The sequence below is a fragment of the Delphinapterus leucas genome, unplaced genomic scaffold (assembly GCF_059928025.1).
Source record: "Delphinapterus leucas isolate spDelLeu-1000000601 "Yukka" unplaced genomic scaffold, BTC_Dleu_Yukka2 spDelLeu_asBTCV2_sq52, whole genome shotgun sequence".
In the NCBI taxonomy this organism is placed as follows: Eukaryota; Metazoa; Chordata; class Mammalia; order Artiodactyla; family Monodontidae; genus Delphinapterus; species Delphinapterus leucas.
Genome location: NW_028322261.1, coordinates 4,061,156 through 4,079,411, shown reverse-complemented (window position 1 = coordinate 4,079,411; position 18,256 = coordinate 4,061,156). Strand labels below are relative to the sequence as shown.

Here is an 18,256-nt window from a genome sequence, read left to right as displayed (position 1 = left end):
GGAGAAATGTCTCTTTAGGTCTTCTTCCCATTTTGGGGTTGGGTTGTTTGTTTAATTGGTATTGAGCTGCATGAGCTGCTTGTAAATTTTGGAGATTACTCCTTTGTCAGTTGCTTCAATTGCACATATTTTCTCCCATTCTCGGGGTTGTCTTTTCATCTTCTTTATGGTTTCTTTTGCTGTGCAAAATATTTTAAGTTTCATTAGGTCCCATTTGTTTATTTTTCTTTTTATTTCCATTACTCTAGGAGGTGGGTCTAAAAGGATCTTGCTGTGATTTATGTCATAGACTGTTCTCCCTATGTTTACCTCTAAGGGTTTTATAGTGTCTGGCCTTACATTTAGGTCTTTAATCCACTTTGAGTTTATTTTTGTGTGTGGTTTAAGGTAGTTTTCTAATTTCATTCTTTTACATGTAGCTGTCCAGTTTTCCCAGCACTACTTATTGAAGAGGCTGTCTTTTCTCCGTTGTATATCCTTGCCTCCTTTATCAGAAATAAGGTGACCATATGTGCGTGGGTCACCTCTGGGCTTTCTATCCTGTTCCATTGATCTTGATTTCTGTTTTTGTGCCAGTACCATACTGTCTTGACTACTGTAACTTTGAGTGCAGTCTGAAGAAGGGAGCCTGATTCCTCCAGCTCCATTTTTCTTTCTCAAGGTTGTTTTGGCTCTTTGGGGTCTTTTGTGTTTCCATATAAATTGTGAAATTTTTTGTTCTAGTTCTGTGAAAAACACCATTGGTAGTTTGATAGGGATTGCATTGAATCTGTAGATTGCTTTGGGTAGTAGAGTCATTTTCGCAATGTTGATTCTTCCAATCTAAGAACATGGTTTATCTCTCCAACAGTTTGTATCATCTTTAATTTCTTTCATCAGTGTCTTATAGTTTTCTGCATACAGCTCTTTTGTTTCCTTAGGTAGGTTTTTTCCTAGGTATTTTATTCTTTTTGTTGCAATGGTAAATGGGAGTGTTTCCTTCATTTCACTTTCAGATTTTATATCATTAGTGTATAGGAATGCAAGAGATTTCTGAGCACTAATTTTGTATCCTGCTACTTTACCAAATTCATTGATTAGCTCTAGTAGTTTTCTGGTAGCATCTTTAGGATTCTCTGTGTATAGCATAATGTCATCTGCAAACAGTGACAGTTTTACTGCTTCTTTTCCAATTTGGATTCCTTTTATTTCTTTTTCTTCTTACATTGCTCTGGTGAAAACTTCCAAAACTATGTTGAATAATAGTGGTGAGAGTGGGCAACCTTGTCTTGTTCCTGATCTTAGTGGAAATGATTTCAGTTTTTCACCATTGAGAACGATGTTGGCTGTGGGTTTTTCATATATGGCCTTTATTATGTTGAGGTAGGTTCCCTCTATGCCTACTTTCTGCAGGGTTTTTATCATAAATGGGTGTTGAATTTTGTCAAAGGCTTTTCTGCATCTATTGAGATGATCCTACGGTTTTTCTCCTTCATTTTGTTAATATGATTTATCACATTGATTGATTTGCGTATATTGCAGAATCCTTGCACCCCACTCGATCATGCTTTATGATCCTTTTAATATGCTGTTGGATTCTGATTGCTAGTATTTTGTTGAGGATTTTTGCATCTAAATTTCTTAGTGGTATTGGCCTGTAGTTTTCTTTTTTTGTGAAATCTTTGGTTTTGGTATCAGGGTGATGGTGGCCTCATAGAATGAGTTTAGGAGTGTTCCTCCTTCTGCTATATTTTGGAAGAGTTTGAGAAAGACAGGTGTTAATTCTTCTCTAAATGTTTGATAGAATTCGCCTCTGAAGCCATCTGGTCTTGGGCTTTTGTTTGTTGGAAGATTTTTAATCACAGTTTCAATTTCAGTATTTGTGATTGGTCTATTTATATTTTCTATTTCTTCCTGGTTCAGTCTCGGAAGGTTGTGCTTTTCTAAGAATTTGTCCATTTCTTCCAGGTTGTCCATTTTATTGGCATAGAGTAGCTTCTAGTGATCTCTCATGATCCTTTATATTTCTGCAGTGTCAGTTGTTACTTCTCCTTTTTCATTTCTAATTCTATATTTTGAATCTTTTCCCTTTTTTTCTTCATGAGTCTGGCTATTGTTTATCAATTTTGTTTATCTTCACAAAGAACAAGGTTTTCATTTTATTGATCTTTGCTATTGTTTCCTTCATTTTTTTTTCATTTATTTCTGATTTGATCTTTATGATTTCTTTCCTTCTGCTAACTTTGGGGGTTTTTTTGTTCTTTCTCTAATTTCTTTAGTTGTAAGGTTAGGTTTCTTATTTGAGATGTTTCTTCTTTCTTGTGGTGGGATTGTATCGCTATATACTTCCCTCTTAGAGCTGCTTTTGCTACATCCCATAGGTTTTGGGTCATCGTGTTTTCATTGTCATTTGTTTCTAGGTATTTTTTGATTTCCTTTTTGATTTCTTCAGTGATCTCTTGGTTATTTAGTTGTGTATTGTTTAGCCTCCATGTGTTTGTATTTTTTATAGATTTTTTTCCTGTGATTGATATCTAGTCTCACAGCATTGTGGTTAGAAAAGATACTTGATATGATTTCAATTTTCTTAAATTTACAAATGCTTGATTTGTGACCCAAGATATCTATCCTGGAGAATGTTCCATGAGCATTTGAGAAGAAAGTGTATTCTGTGGTTTCTGGATGGAATGTCCTATAAATATGAATTAAGTCCATCTTGTTTACTGTATCATTTAAGGCTTGTGTTTCCTTCATTATTTATTTTCATTTTGGATCATCTGTGGGGTGTTAAAGTGCCCTACTATTATTGTGTTACTGTCGATTTTCCCTTTTATGGCTGTTTGCATTTGCCTTATGTATTGAGGTGCTCCTATGTTGGGTGCATAAATATTTACAATTTTTATATCTTCCTGTTAGATTCATCCCTTGCTCATTTGTAGTGTCCTTCGTTCTCTCTTGTAATAGTCTTTATTTTAAAGTCTATTTTGTCTGATATGAGAATTGCTACTCCAGCTTTCTTTTGATTTCCATTTGCATGGAATATCTTTTTCCATCCCCTCCCTTTCAGTCTGTATGTGTCCCTCAGTCTGAAGTGGGTCTCTTGTAGACAGCGTATATATGGGTCCTGTTTTTGTATACATTCAGCCAGTCTAAGTCTTTTGGTTGGAGCATCTAAACCATTTACATTTAAGGTAGTTATCGATATGTATGTTCCTATTACCAGTTTCTTAATTGTTTTGGGTTTGTTATTGTAGGTATTTTCCTTCTCTTGTGTTTCTTGCCTAGAGAAGTTCCTTTCACATTTTTTGTAAAGCTGGTTTGTTGTTGCTGGATTCTCTTAGCTTTTGGTTGTCTGTAAAGGTTTTCATTTCTCTATCAAATCTGAATGAGATCCTTGCTGGGTAGAGTAATCTTCATTGTATGTTTTTCCCTTTCATCACTTTAAATGTCATACCACTCCCATCTGGCTTGCAGAGTTTCTGCTGAAAGATCAGCTGTTAACCTTTTGGGGATTCCCTTGTACTTATTTGTTGCTTTTCCCTTCCTGCTTTTAATATATTTTCTTTGTATTTAATTTTTGATAGTTTGATTAATATGTGTCTTGGCGTGTTTCTCTGATAGTATCCTATTGGACTCTCTGTGCTTCCTGGACTTGATTGACTCTCTGTGGAATCAGGAGGTGTTGCTTTCCTGGTATCCTTGTGCGACAGTACCCTAAGGTTTCAGCACTATGAACCAGGGAATCTCACCCCAGTATTCAGCTTCAGTATTCAGTCGCTACTGGGGTTCCACTTGCCCCCTGGTTGATCTCAGTCTCCATTTCAAGTGATATTGTATGACCCAAAGCCCTACTCTGTATCACATTGTTGGTCTTTCTATCCTGGTCAACCCCTACCTTAATCTGGTGTGGTCAGACCCCTATACAAAGATGCTCCTGTCAGGCATGACCTTCCAAAGGATATATCTCCCTGAGAGCAAAGGCAAAGGCCAGACCTCTTTAGGGTAAAGTTAACTTCCCTACAATACAAGTACATTTATCAAAGTCACATTTATGCTATCATTTTAAGGATTTGCAATAGTGATTCCAAAGTTCAGACAACATTGTAAAGTTTCTTGTCCTTTTATTCTGTTGAAATAATGACACCTGCTTACTAGGAATATGAAAAAGCTCCAACCAAGGTGACACTTGGACACAATTTCACTTATATGCCAGCTCTAAGAAGTCACTTGCCTGTTCACTATCCTTAATTTATCACAGAGTTAATGAAATTTTATGCTCTTCTTGTATAATCATTTGTACACCTTCTATGATTAATCTTACACAGTCATTTTTCCACAATAATTTAAACAAAATTTCAGTGTATTTAGCTCATTTTTATTGTATGTGTTCCGTGATATTAGGAAAATGTCACTTAATTTACGAAATTAAATCTAAATATTTTTATTATCCATAAATCTTATATTTATTTAGTATAGGTCTTGCCATCATGGAATGTTTTTCTATTAGAAACTTTGATAAATGTGTTGTAACCATAGGAATGATTTGCAAGACAGCAGGAGTAGTCAATATAGACTAAATTAATGTGTTAGGTTTAGTGTTCACACAGCATGCTTTACTTTAATTGATTACTCTATAGCCAAACTTAAATTACTAGTATCAGTGCTGATAGAAGAAAATGAATATTTAATAAAACACCCTTTGTATCATAGTAGCAGATTAAGTAAAAAAGCTATCATTTGTAATAAGCTTTTAAGGCTACTTTGATATCTTGAATACATGCAATATTAAAGAGCTTATAAATACAAAGAGCAAGATAAGTTGGGATAATTTAACAAAAAGTCTCTGCAATTAACTGAATTATGATGCATTTGGATTTAAAAATTAAGTAATACACTTACATTGAGAAGAAGTGGCAATACATTTTTTCTAGCTTTGAAATTGCAACAGATTCATTTATCAATAGAATTATATCAACAAAATAACATAATGAGTAAACGATTAATTTATGAACTTCATAACTAACTCTTAGAGTCATTGATGTTTACATATAGATAATCTTAAGACAAATAATTCATGGATAAAGTACATTTTATTCCCCCATCATCAATCACCATCATTGTCATCGATACAACAGAGTTTTTGGAATAAAACTCAAATGAATAACAATAAGGAATATCACATTACTAAAATGTAAAAAATTATATAACTAAGAAAAACCTTGTAGGTTAATATTGAGAGTAAAAATAGAATAAAATTACAGATAAGGATAAAAGGCAAATTTTATGCATTCTTAAATATATTCTTTAAATCCCAAACATAATTTTGACTATTAAAGTATTTAAATTCCTCAATCTGGAGATGCGTTACAAAAAATAATCCTGTATACACTATAAAATCAGAAGTATATAATACCTTAGTGGTTTATTATGACTGTTGAACTTCAACTGTGTCTTTAGCTCCATGGATTTTATTCCATTGTATGTTAAAATTGAAAATCAGTGATTGCAAGAAAAAAATTAATTCCCGTTTTTTTCCCCATGTTTCTCCCAAAGTGGCTGAAGTAGGAGATGGAAACATTACCATTGAAAAAGAAGGTACAAGAAGAGCCAGATTTATGGGCATGCACCTAGTGCATCCACTCAGACCCAGACAGAAGGACTACACACTTGGTTTAATGCTCTATTGTTGCCATCTTGAAATTCTGAAGAATTTTTGAATAAGGAGCACTGCATTTTCACTTTTCACTGAGTATGCATAGCCATAAATAAAGTCAAACCTGTTGGTGATGTCAATCTGGAAAACTCCTATCTGGGTCAAGGAGAGACTGACTGGGCATGGCTGCCAGGCATGTGCTTAAATGAATACTTGGAGAGACCATATATAAAATAGATAAACAACAAGGATTTACTGTCTAGCATAGGGAAATATATTCAGTATCATATACTAACCTATAATGGAAAAGAACTGAGAAAAAAGAATATATATTAATTTATTCATACAAATGTATAACCGAATCACTTTGCTGTACACCTGAAACTAACACAATATCGTAAATCAAATATACTTCAATTAAAGAAAAGAATACTTGGAGAGAACATGACTATTCTCTGAAACTTGGAATAAGCCTATGACCCTGGGTTTTATTCCTTTCCAGTACAGCTTGTCTGTTCTGAAGAGATTTTGACTGGCAAATAGTGAAGAGACCCTTCTTTACTTGATAAAAGCAAACAAATAAATACCAACAATAACCAAAAAAAAGGAGGATGGGCAATATCAATATTAAAATGGACAAATTCATGATCCACGAAGAATATATATGAATAGCAAACACTTTTAGAATAATGAGAAGATGATTAATATTGGTCTTATAATGTAAGTGGAAATCTTTGACTCATCTCTCAAAATGATTTTAAGCAAGTCCATAGAAAACTTTAAAAATGATATCGATTTTGAAGAGTATAAGTACAAGTCTGAATTAATAGGTTTATACTGAAATTTAAAATTAGACTAAATAGACATGCAAAGAGCTCCCAAATATCTGAAAAACGTTCAAAATTTATGTTCTCAAAGCAATAAACTTTAATCAGTTATTAAAAATAGAAAAAAAACACAGTTTCTGGCCTCAGTGCAATAACTTGAGAAATTAATAAGCTTAATAACACAATAACAAGTAGGAAATTATAATATAGAACTCATTTAAATAGCTCTAATTACTCTGAAAGAAAGCAAAATTACAATGCCTATTTAGAAATTAAGTACTTACAGAACCAAACATAACAAAGTATATAAAATATACTAAACCTTAAAGAGAACACGAAAAGCTATAAATCCTTTCATTATTAAGAAGAGAGAGTATATATATATATATATATAACATAATTATTAAATTTCAGTGGATTTATTGGAAAAATGGACATGAAATTAGATGAAGCTAGAAACAGATAACACTCCATGAGAGCTTAATATATGACCAGACTTTTCTATAAATATTGCTGGAATTATCAATCTCAGTCTTGAATGATACTATTATGAGCCTTATTTCACCTATGAAGAAACTCAGGCACAGAGATGTTAAGTAACTTGCCCAAGGTCACACAGATGTGTAAATGGAAGAGCTAGTTTATGAATAAAGTCAGTGTAGAACCATAACCTGGGCTCTTAACCTCTATGCTCCACCCCTTTGTATAATAAAATAGCTCATACTGACATGATTACTACTCACCAAGCCCTACTCTGAGTGTTTTACATATTTTAATGAAAGACAAAATAAGTCAAAAAAATATGAAATCAAAGTGCATTTGACTGTTATGCTGTACCCACATGGACAGAAATTCTGTTCTTTTTATCTTAATTTCACTCTTTGGGGACATAAACTATTGTTCAATAAGTTTTATTTTAAGCTGTGAAGGACATTTGAGCTGTTCTTTCTGACCCTAGCTGTGTTTGTTTGTTTGTGTTTTGGCAGGTGGGAGAGGGAGATACATTAGGAGTAGATATAAATTAAACCCTCATAGAATCAATGAGAGACAGCAATACTGAAATTATAACAAGGCACATGTCCATGGATGCTGGAAAGCAGAAATTAAGGGTAAGGACATGCAGCAGCTTTATACTATTCAAGATGTCACCAGCAGTCCCTCTGCCAAGATCACAGGTGCCATGCTAGAGCTACCAGGGCAATTACTGCTGTCATGATAGTAATGACACAACAAAACAAAACTCTCCCAATTCTTGAGCCAAATGTCCCACTTTGAAAAGCCACATAGAAAGGGTGAATGTGCATTTGGTTAAGCTTGAGTCACATGTCTGACCATAGCCCGCAAAGAAGGATCTGCCCTCTCTACTTCATATGAGGCACTAAGGTGAGAAATATATAATCGGCATGGGAATCCTCCTCTGTCAGCACCACAAACAGGGTAATAGAGAAGTGTCTGGCAAGCAGGCCATCCTGACAGCACACATACAAAACAAACTCACATTCACATGATTGTTTGCTTCTCTTGCTTTTCCATGAGTTTCACAAAAGTAGAAACTATTCCACAGTTTTCATCATCTGTTACCTAAATCATTTCTTTCTTGAATTTATTAGGCATTTAATATAAGCACTTTGACAGAATTGATGAGTATTTAAAAGAATGAATAAATGAATAATCAAAAGTGTGTTTCTTTCTAGAAGTTTAGAATCTACCTCTACCAAACAAACAAGGCACAACAATTAGAGATACCAAAGCATAACAACATATACAATTTAATACATATCTTCTTTACAACCCATAGTTGACCAGAACAATGTATAGTTTGCCTTGACTGTCATCAAAATTAAGAGAAAAATCTATTCACACTGAAAGACAGCAAAACATGTTAATATATTGCTCATGTGTTGTTTACATCATGAACCATTTCCTGCAAAATGAAGAATGACAAATTGCAACTTACATGACCTTTGAAATACACTATCATATATGGCAAGCCTTCCTTCAAGGATTTTAAATAGTAGGATAAATAGGTTGTCAAAAAAAAAAGCGACCTATAAAACTCATCTAGTTGAGTGGCAGGTTTTTGTGTGAACACTTTTTTGAATAAGAATGCTGAGTTTCATATATATATACATACAAATATATATATATACAAATATATATATATTTGTATATATATACAAAATTTGTATATATATATATTTTTTAATGATCATGGGTACTAACTCTAAATCCTTACAGAGAAAAAAACCATGCAGAAAAGATGATCTGTTTTGAAAATGTGAAGTTAGTTCATATCTTGCTTCATGTTGTAAATATATTGAGCTTGAATTTGCACAAGGACTGGATTTGAAAGGAAAAGTTTAAGATTATCATTCCATTTCTTAGAATCAAATCAAGAGAAAAAAATTTTTTCTTTGTACAGTTGGGAGTGGGAGGTGCATGAATGAATTCTTTCTAAATTCCTTTTAAAATAATTTTTCAATAAAATTTATGTAAAATTCACACTCAGGAAAAAAACAGTGAAACTGTGGAAAAATTAAATAAAATGGGAAATATGGAAACCACGATTTCAAAGTTCTTTAGTGACACTGATTGAAAGTGTATGTAAACAAATAATGTGTAATGCTTTGTACTAGTATATAGCTCTAGGAGTATTTTGATCCAAAAAAGTCCTTGTTTTATAGAAATCCATGAAATTTGAGTTCTGCTTTAAGGAATTTACAGTGAAAACCTTGAAATTGCCTTGAGGATGAATTAAATTAATTCATTATGTCAAAATTTGAGGAAGAGATTTCATAAATGGAACAGGAGAATGCACTTTACTTATTTTACTGGCTCAGAAGAACACACATGAATTTTGAAAATTTGAATGACAAGAAAAATTGTTTCTTTGAGAACTCACTTGACATCCTCTTTCTTTTTGATTACTTTGGAGACCTAATATAAATTCACAGACATATTTTCAACCATAAAATCCATCTTTTGATAGATTTCTTAAAGTGGCTTCCAGTTTATAATGAATAATTTGTGCCTTAAAATGTAATGTGTGAAGAGACGGTTTTTGCCCCATGTAGGGCAGTGGAATTTGTTGTTTGGTAGACTTACGGATGAACGGTGCAGAAGGGATGTTCAGAAAGATCTTGAAAGCTGTTGGTTGTCAAGTAAATGCACACGTGGCCTCAACACCAGAGCATCACGTGCCTTGGTGATCCCTGACCCCTGGAACTGGAGCTGGTGTTTCAACCATTTTACTCTAATTCAATATTAATAAATTTCTTCTTCTGTTAGTTTGATTTTTATGGAGTTGTGATTTTTTTTCATGCAGGACAGATTGATCAAGTAGATATGCGAGAAGGGTGGAGTCAAGATGGTGTACTAGGAGGACACAAAATTTGCGCCTCCTCACAACTAGGGCACCTACCAGGCAATGGTGGGTCCACGGACACCTAAGGGGATGGGAGGAACCCCCAGTGACTGGGTAGGATGTGGGGCATGGGGGGAGTGAGGGAGGAGGAGAAGTGGAGGCGAGTCAGGACTGGCCCCCCTGAGGGGTGGCTGGGGGAAGGGAAGGGATCCCATGCCAGAAGGGGGAAATTGGAGGACCACTGGGAGGGAAGAAGATCAAAAGGGAGCATGGCCAGGTTGCCCCTGCCCACCACCTGGGCCCCTCCAGCCACGCAGGTCCTGAAGGAGTGGGAGGGAGGGAAGGGCGATCAAAAGTAAAGGCCAGACCTCTGGGACTGGCACCCCTGAGGGGCGGCTGGTGGAGGGGAGGAGTTCCTACACCCAGTGAGACCCACTCACAGATAGGGGTCCAGCAGCAATGGGGGGAGACCATGGGGGAGGGGCACGAAGGAAGGGAAAGGAACACGGCTGGTGCTTTCCCTGTACACTTAAGCACCAGGAAGCCTGTTGGGCTCCCAGGCCTAATCCTCTGCATTTGGAGCCTCCCTCCTGCAGTGCAGAGCCCAAGCCCCGCCCCTACACCCCCACCCAGGGCCATACCTCTACACTCAGAGACCCCCTCCAGTGAGCTTGGCCTAAACCCCACCCATACACCCTCACTCAGGGTCCTACCTCCAAACTCCAGAAGCCCACAGTCCAGAGGCCTTCCTTTCCACGTGCTGCCTCTCCCCTTCTGCTCAGGTCCTAAGCAGAGGCCCCACCCCACACTTGAAAGTCACCCCCCACCCACGCACCTAGGCCCCCTCCCACACTTGGACATCGCCCCATGTAGGTCCCGCCCCACACTCAAAAGTCACCCCCCCACCCTAAACACTGCCCCAGCCTAAGTTCTCCCCCCAAACTCTGCCCACATAGCCAAGGCTGTTTTTTATTTTCTTCTATTCCTTTTTGCTCTGTCAGATTGGGGTTATGTTTTACCTTGTTGATTCATTATTGTTGATTCTTTTATATTTTTATTTTTCGTAATCTTTTATTTTTCTAATTTTATTTTATTCTTTATATTTTGTTAGTGATTTTTCCTTTTGGCTTGTTCCCCCCCCCCAATTTTTTTTTCTTTTTTCTGTTGTGTATTTATTTTACCTTGTTGCAGTTGTTTCAATTATAGTTTTATTTATCCTAATAGATTTTTTATCTTTCTAATTTTATTTTGTTTTTTATTCTTTGATATTGTACTGCTCCTTATTTTCTTTCTTTCTTCCTTTTTTTTTTTTTTTTTTTTTTTTTACTGTGCCATGAAGCTTGCAGGATCTTGGTTCCCCAGCTGGATGTCAGGCCCAAGCTCCAGCGATGGGAGCTCTGAGTCAAAACCGCTGGACTAACAGAGAACCTCAGAGCCCAGGGAATATCAATCAGAGTGAGGCCTCCCGGAAGTCCTCATCTCAGCACCAAGACCCAGCTCTATCCAAGTGCCTACAAACTCCAGTGCTGGGCGACTCATGACAAACAACCTGTAAGACAGGAATACAAAAGCACACCCCCCCCCCAAAAAAAAGAAACAACAAAAAAATATGTTGTTGAAGGAGCAAGGTAAAAACCTACAAGACCAAATAAATGAAGATGAAATAGGCAACCTACCTGAAAAGAATTCAGAGTAATGATAGTAAAGGTGATCCAAAATCCAGGAAACAGAAGGGAGAAAATACAAGAAACATAAGGAGGACCTAGAAGAACTACAGAGCAAACAAACACTGATGATCAACACAGTTACTGAAATTACAAATACTCTAGAAGGAATCAATAACAGAATAACTGAGGCAGAAGATGGAAAAGTGAGCTGGAAGATAAAATGGTGGAAATAACTGCCACAGAGCAGAATAAAGAAAAAAGAATGAAAAGAATTGAGGACAGTCTCAGAGACCTCTGGGACAACATTAAACAGACCGAATTATATGGGTCCCAGAAGAAGAAGAGAGAAAAGGAAAGGGTCTGAGAAAAACTTTGAAGAGATTATAGTCGAAACTTCCCTAACATGGGAAAGGAAATAGTCAATTAAATCGAGGAAGCAGAGAGTACCATACAGGATAAACCCAAAGAGAAACACACCAAGACATATATTAATCAAACTATCAAAACTTAAATACAAAGAAAAAATTATTAAAAGCAGCAAGGGAAAAGCAACAAATTTTCAGCAGAAACAAATTTTTCAACAGAAACAACAAATTTTTCAGCAGAAACTCTGCAAACCAGAAGGAAGTGGCAGGACATATTTAAAGTGATGAAAGGGAAAAACCTACAACCAAGATTACTCTACGCAGCAAGGATCTCATTCAGATTCTATGGAGAAATAAAAATCTTTACAGATAAGCAAAAGTTAATAGAATTCAGCAACACCAAACCAGCTTTACAACAAATGCTAAAGGAACTTCTCTAGGCAGCAAACACTAGAAAAAGTAAAGACCCACAAAAACAAAAACAAAACAATTAAGAAAAGGGTAATAGGAACATACATATTGACAATTACCTTAAATAAATGGATTACATGCTCCAACCTAAAGACCTATACTGGCTGAAGGGATACAAAAACAAGGCCTGTACATATGCTATCTACAAGAGACCCACCTCAGACCTAGGGAAACATACAGACTGAAAGTGAGGGGATGGAAAAAGATATTCCATGCAAATGGAATTCAAAAGAAAGCTGGAGTAGCAATTCTCATATCACACAAAATAGACTTTAAAATAAAGACTATTACAAGAGACAAAGAAGGACACTGCATAGTGATCAAGGGATCAATCCAATACATAAAGCACATGCTAACAGCCATAAAACGGGAAACTGACAGTAACACAAAAATAGTTGGGGACTTTAACACCCCACTTTCACCAATGAACAGGTCATCCAGAATGAAAATAAATAAGGAAACACAAGCTTTAAAGGACACATTAGACAAGATAGACTTAGTTGATATTTATAGGACATTCCATCCCAAAACAACAGAACACACTTTCTTCTCAAGTGCTCATGGAACATTCTCCAGAATAGACCATATCATGAGTGACAACTCAAGTGTTGCTAAATTTAAGAGAATTGAAATCATATCAAGTATTTTTTCCTACCACAACCCTGTAAGACAATATATCAATTACAGTAGAAAAACTGTAAAAAATACAAGCACATGGAGGCTAAACAATACGCTACTAAATAACCAAGGGATCACTGAAGATATCAAAGAGGAAATCAAAAACTACCTAAAAACAAATGACAATGAAAACACAATGACCCAAAACGTATGGGATGCAGCAAGAGCAGTTCTAAGAGGAAAGTTTATAGCAATAGAGTCCTACCTCAGGAAACAAGAAAAATCTCAAACAACCTAACCTTACACGTAAAGCAATTAGAGAAAGAAGAACACACACACACAAAGTCCCAAAGTTAGCAGAAAGAAAGAAATCATACAGATCAGATCAGAAATAAATGAAAAAGAAATGAAGGAAACAATAGCAAAGATCAATAAAAGTAAAAGCTTGTTGTTTGAGAAGATAAACAAATTGATAAACCATTAGCCAGACTCATCAAGAAAAAAGGAAGAGGACCCAAATCAATAGAATTAGAAATGAAAAAGAAGTAGTAACAAATGACACTGCAGAAATACAAAGGATCATGAGAGATTACTACAAGCAACGATATACCGATAAAATGGACAACCTGGAAGAAGTGGACAAATGCTTAAAAAAAGCACAACCTTCTGAGACTGAACCAGGAATAGAAAATATAAACAGACAAATCACAAGCACTGAAATTGAAACTGTGATTTAAAATCTTCCAACAAACAAAATCTCAGTACCAGATGGCTGCAGAGGTGAATTCTACCAAACAATTAGAGAAGAGTTAACACCTGTCCTTCTCAAACTCTTCCAAAATAAGCAGAGGGAATAACACTCCCAAACTGATTCTATGAGGCCACCATCACCCTGATACCAAAACCAGACAAAGATGTTACAAAAAAAGAAAACTACAGGCCAATATCACTGATGAACATAGATGCAAAAATCTTCAACAAAATACTAGCAAACAGAATCCAACAGCACATTAAAAGTATCATACACCATGATCACGTGGGATTTATCCCAGGAATTCAAGGATTCTTCAATATACGCAAATCAATCAATGTGATAGACCATGTTACCAAATTGAATAATAACCATATGATCATCTCAGTAGATGCAGACAAAGGTTTTGACAAAATTCAACACCTATTTATGATAAAAACTCTCCATAAAGTGGGCATAGAGGGAACCTACCTCAAAATAATAAAGGCCAAATATGAAAAACCCACAGCCAACATCATTCTCAATGGTGAAAAACTGAAACCATTTCCACTAAGATCAGGAACAAGACAAGGTTGCCCACTCTCACCACTATTATTCAACATAGTTTTAGAAGTTTTAGCCACAGCAATCAGAGAAAAAAAAAGAAATAAAAGGAATCCAAATTGGAAAAGAAGAAGTAAAGCTGTCACTATTTGCAGATGACATGATACTATGCATAGAGAATCCTAAAGATGCTACCAGAAAACTACTAGAGCTAATCAATGAATTTGGTAGAGTAGTAGGATACAAAATAAATGCACAGAAATCTCTTGCATTCCTATACACTAATGATGAAAAATCGAGAGATAAATTAAGGAAACACTCTCATTTACCACTGCAACAAAAAGAATAAAATACCTAGGAATAAAGCTACCTAAGGAGACAAAGGACCTGTATGCAGAAAACTATAAGACACTGATGAAAGAAAGATGATACAAACAGATGGAGAGATATACCATGTTCTTGGATTGGAAGAATCAACATTGTGAAAATGACTATACTATCCAAAGCAATCTACAGATTCAATGCAATCCCTATGAAACTACCAATGGCATTCTTCACAGAACTAGAACAAAAAATTCACAATTTGTATGGAAACACAAAAGACCCCGAATAGCAAAAGCAATCTTGAGAAAGATAAATGGAGCTGGAGGAATCAGGCTTCCTGACTTCAGACTATACTACAAAGCTGCAGTAATCAAGACAGTATGGTACTGGCACAAAAACAGAAATATAGATCAATGGAACAAGATAGAAAGCCCTGAGACAAACCCACGCACCTATGGTCACCTTATCTTTGATAAAGGAGGCAAGAATATGCAATGGAGAAAAGAGAGCCTCTTCAATAAGTGGTGCTGGGAAAACTGGACAGCTACATGTAAAAGAATGAAATTAGAACACTCCCAAACACCATACACAAAAATAAACTCTAAATGGATTAAAGACATAAATGTAAGGCCAGGCACTATAAAACTCTTAAAGGAAAACAGGAAGAACACTCTATGACATAAATCACAGCAAGATCCTTTTTGACCCACCTCCTAGAGAAATGGAAATAAAAACTAAACAAATGGGACCTAATGAAACTTCAAAGCTTTTGAACAGCAAAGGAAACCATAAACAAGATGAAAAGACAACCCTCAGAATGGGAGAAAATATATGCCAATGAAGCAACTGACAAAGGAGTAATCTCCAAAATTTACAAGCAGCTCATGCAGCTCAATACCAATTAAAAAAACAACCCAACCCCAAAATGGGCAGAAGACCTAAAGAGACATTTCTCCAAAGAAGTTATACAGGTTGCCAACAAACACATGAAAGGATGCTCAACATCACTAATCATCAGAGAAATGCAAGTCAAAACTGCAGTGAGGTATCACCCCACCCTGGTCAGAATGGCCATTGTCAAAATATCTACAAACAAATAAATGCTGGAGAGGGTGTGGAGAAAAGGGAACCCTCTTGCACTGTTGGTGGGAATGTGAATTGATATAGCCACTATGGAGAACACTGTGGAGGTTCCTTAAAAAGCTAAAAATAGAACTATCATATGACCCAGCAATCCCACTACTGGGCATATACCCTGAGAAAACCATAATTCAAAAAGAGTCATGTACCACAATGTTCATTGCAGCACTATTTACAATAGCCAGGACATGGAAGCAACCTAAGTGTCCATAGACAGATGAATGGATAAAAAAGATGTGGCACATATTTACAATGGAATATTACTCAGCCATAAAAAGAAACAAAATTGAGTTATTTGTAGTGAGGTGGATGGACCTAGAGTCTGTCATACAGAGCGAAGTAAGTCAGAAAGAGAAAAGCAAGGACCATATGCTAACACATATATATGGAATCTAAAAAAAAAAAAAGCTGATGAACCTAGGGGCAGGCCAGGAATCAAGACACAGATGTAGAGTATGGTCTTGAGGACATGGTGTGGGGGAAGGGTAAACTGGGACGGAGTGAGAGAGTAGCACTGACATATATACACTACCAAATGTAAAATAGATAGCTAGTGTGAAGCAGCTGAATGGCACAGGCAGATCAGCTCGGTGCTTTGCGACCACCTAGAGAAGTGGAATAAGGAGGTTGGGAGGGAGACGCAAGAGGGGATATATGTATGTATATAGCTGATTCACTTTGTTATACAGCAGAAACTAACACAACACTGTAAACAATTATACTCTAGTAAAGATGTTAAAAAAGACAAACATTAAAAAAAAGTAGATTCAAAAACTGCCTTTAAGGTAGGGATTAACATATACAAACTACTAGATATAAAATGGATAATCAACAAGGACTTACTGTATTGCACAGGGAACTCAATATTCTCTAATAAGCTATATGGGAAAAGAATATGAAAAATAGTAGATATGTGTATATGTATAACTGAATCACTTTGCTGTATACCTGAAACTAAACTGACACAATATTGTAAATCAACTATACTCCAAAAAAAAAAGAAAAAACTACCTTTATGCCTAACTGTTGCAATGATTTGTATAATTAGTTCAGTAAGATAATTTTTTTTCTTCCTCTTTAGAAGCTTAGTCATTAGATCCAAAGTCACATTTTTTTCACTCTCTTCTTCTCAAATGAGGAAGGTTTCATTTACAGTTTTTTCATGTTACCCTGTGTCTCACATTTGACCTAAATATTACCCTTACATTTTACCAGTTGGATTCTTTCAATCTGTCTTCTTCTGTAAATAATGCTGATTTTTCAGTCATGGTTCAGTCAGGAGATAAACCATGCGGTACGTGGAATGGGTGCAGTTTATCAAAAGAATTCATACCTAGTAACAGGTGAATGGAGTAAAGAATGCAGTAATACCTAATAGAGAAAGCAGCCACTCTTAGGGGTGATATCAGTGCAAAAGTTCCTCCCTCACTCCCACCCCAAAAACACCACCCCCCACCCCAAACTGAGGCTCAGAACCCCCTGGTGGCGCATGGCTGTAGCCCAGCAGATAGTGGAGAAGTTCACTGAAGTTCCACAGGAGGATGCCAGCAAGCAGAGAACTGCCTCCTATATGTAGAGGAAACTCATGGGGAGCTACATTTGTGGTAGGTGGAGTGGGTCCTGAACTCGCAGGGAAGTGGCTGGAACACCTATTGGGATGTTGCTTAACTGAGGTCCACGGTACTTGCTGGGAAACTGCCTGCAGGATGCACTAAGGCTCACTCCAACTTTATTATTTAAAATTTTATTTCTGATTACAAATGCAATATGAGGTCAATATTGGAAAAATGTGGAATCAGAATAGGATAAAATAGGGAAAACCACAGCTCTCAAAAGCATTTAAAAGTAACTTTTACAGAGTATATATATCCTACACGTAGATTGTATAGATTGTACAAAAATTGTATTTTAGAGGATGGTAACACGATATGTGTTTATATTCAATAATGTAAGTCATTCCATTTTTTTCTATTTAATAAGGTAGTCTTGGCTATGTTCACCTACTTGATTTTTAATATAAATATTATATTCTACTTGTCAGTTTTCACACATACCAACACAAACACAACTGGATTTTGAAATGTCTGGCACTTTTTGGTCATTTAACATTAAAGGAAATACTTTTGATGGACTTTGTTTTTTTACACACTCCTTATATATTACTTTAGTAGCATTAGAATAATATACTTTGTGAAATAAAAAATTACTAATTCCTAGTTTTGAAATTCTGTTTCCAGGTTTTCATTTTGTAGAACTATGATGAACAGTTCTATGCATAAAGGTGATCTGAACTGTTTTTAAGATTCTTCAATATAGTGTCTATAAAGTTGAACTGAGAGGCAAAAGTCATGCATTATCAAAGCTCATAGAAAATTGCTGTCTTGTGTATCATTTAAAAATATTTTCCATTTTAACCATCAGTATGTGTGAGTATACCACAGACTATCTCTAAGAGAGTATGCCTTAGCATTAAGTTTTCTTTTTTGTTGTTTCAAAACACCATGTAAGTATAATCTTTCAGACTTTGAGTAGAAAAGATATTGCAGGTGTGTGT

General features: G+C 35.8%; 1 protein-coding gene across 11 annotated transcripts in view; it reads left to right on the top strand.

Annotated features, from left to right (window-relative positions):
- LOC149743925 (uncharacterized) overlaps positions 1 to 18,256 on the top strand; it is a 155,690-nt gene that overhangs the window by 87,242 nt on the left and 50,192 nt on the right. For 4 of the 11 annotated variants that reach the window (XR_016391650.1, XR_016391648.1, XR_016391649.1 and 1 more), the window contains one exon: positions 5,533 to 9,752. The exons of the other annotated variants lie outside the window; for them this stretch is intronic. The gene's annotated coding sequence lies outside the window, so the exon portion shown is untranslated. Of the gene's footprint in view, positions 1 to 5,532; positions 9,753 to 18,256 lie in introns of those variants that run through there. 11 annotated transcript variants of the gene reach the window in all.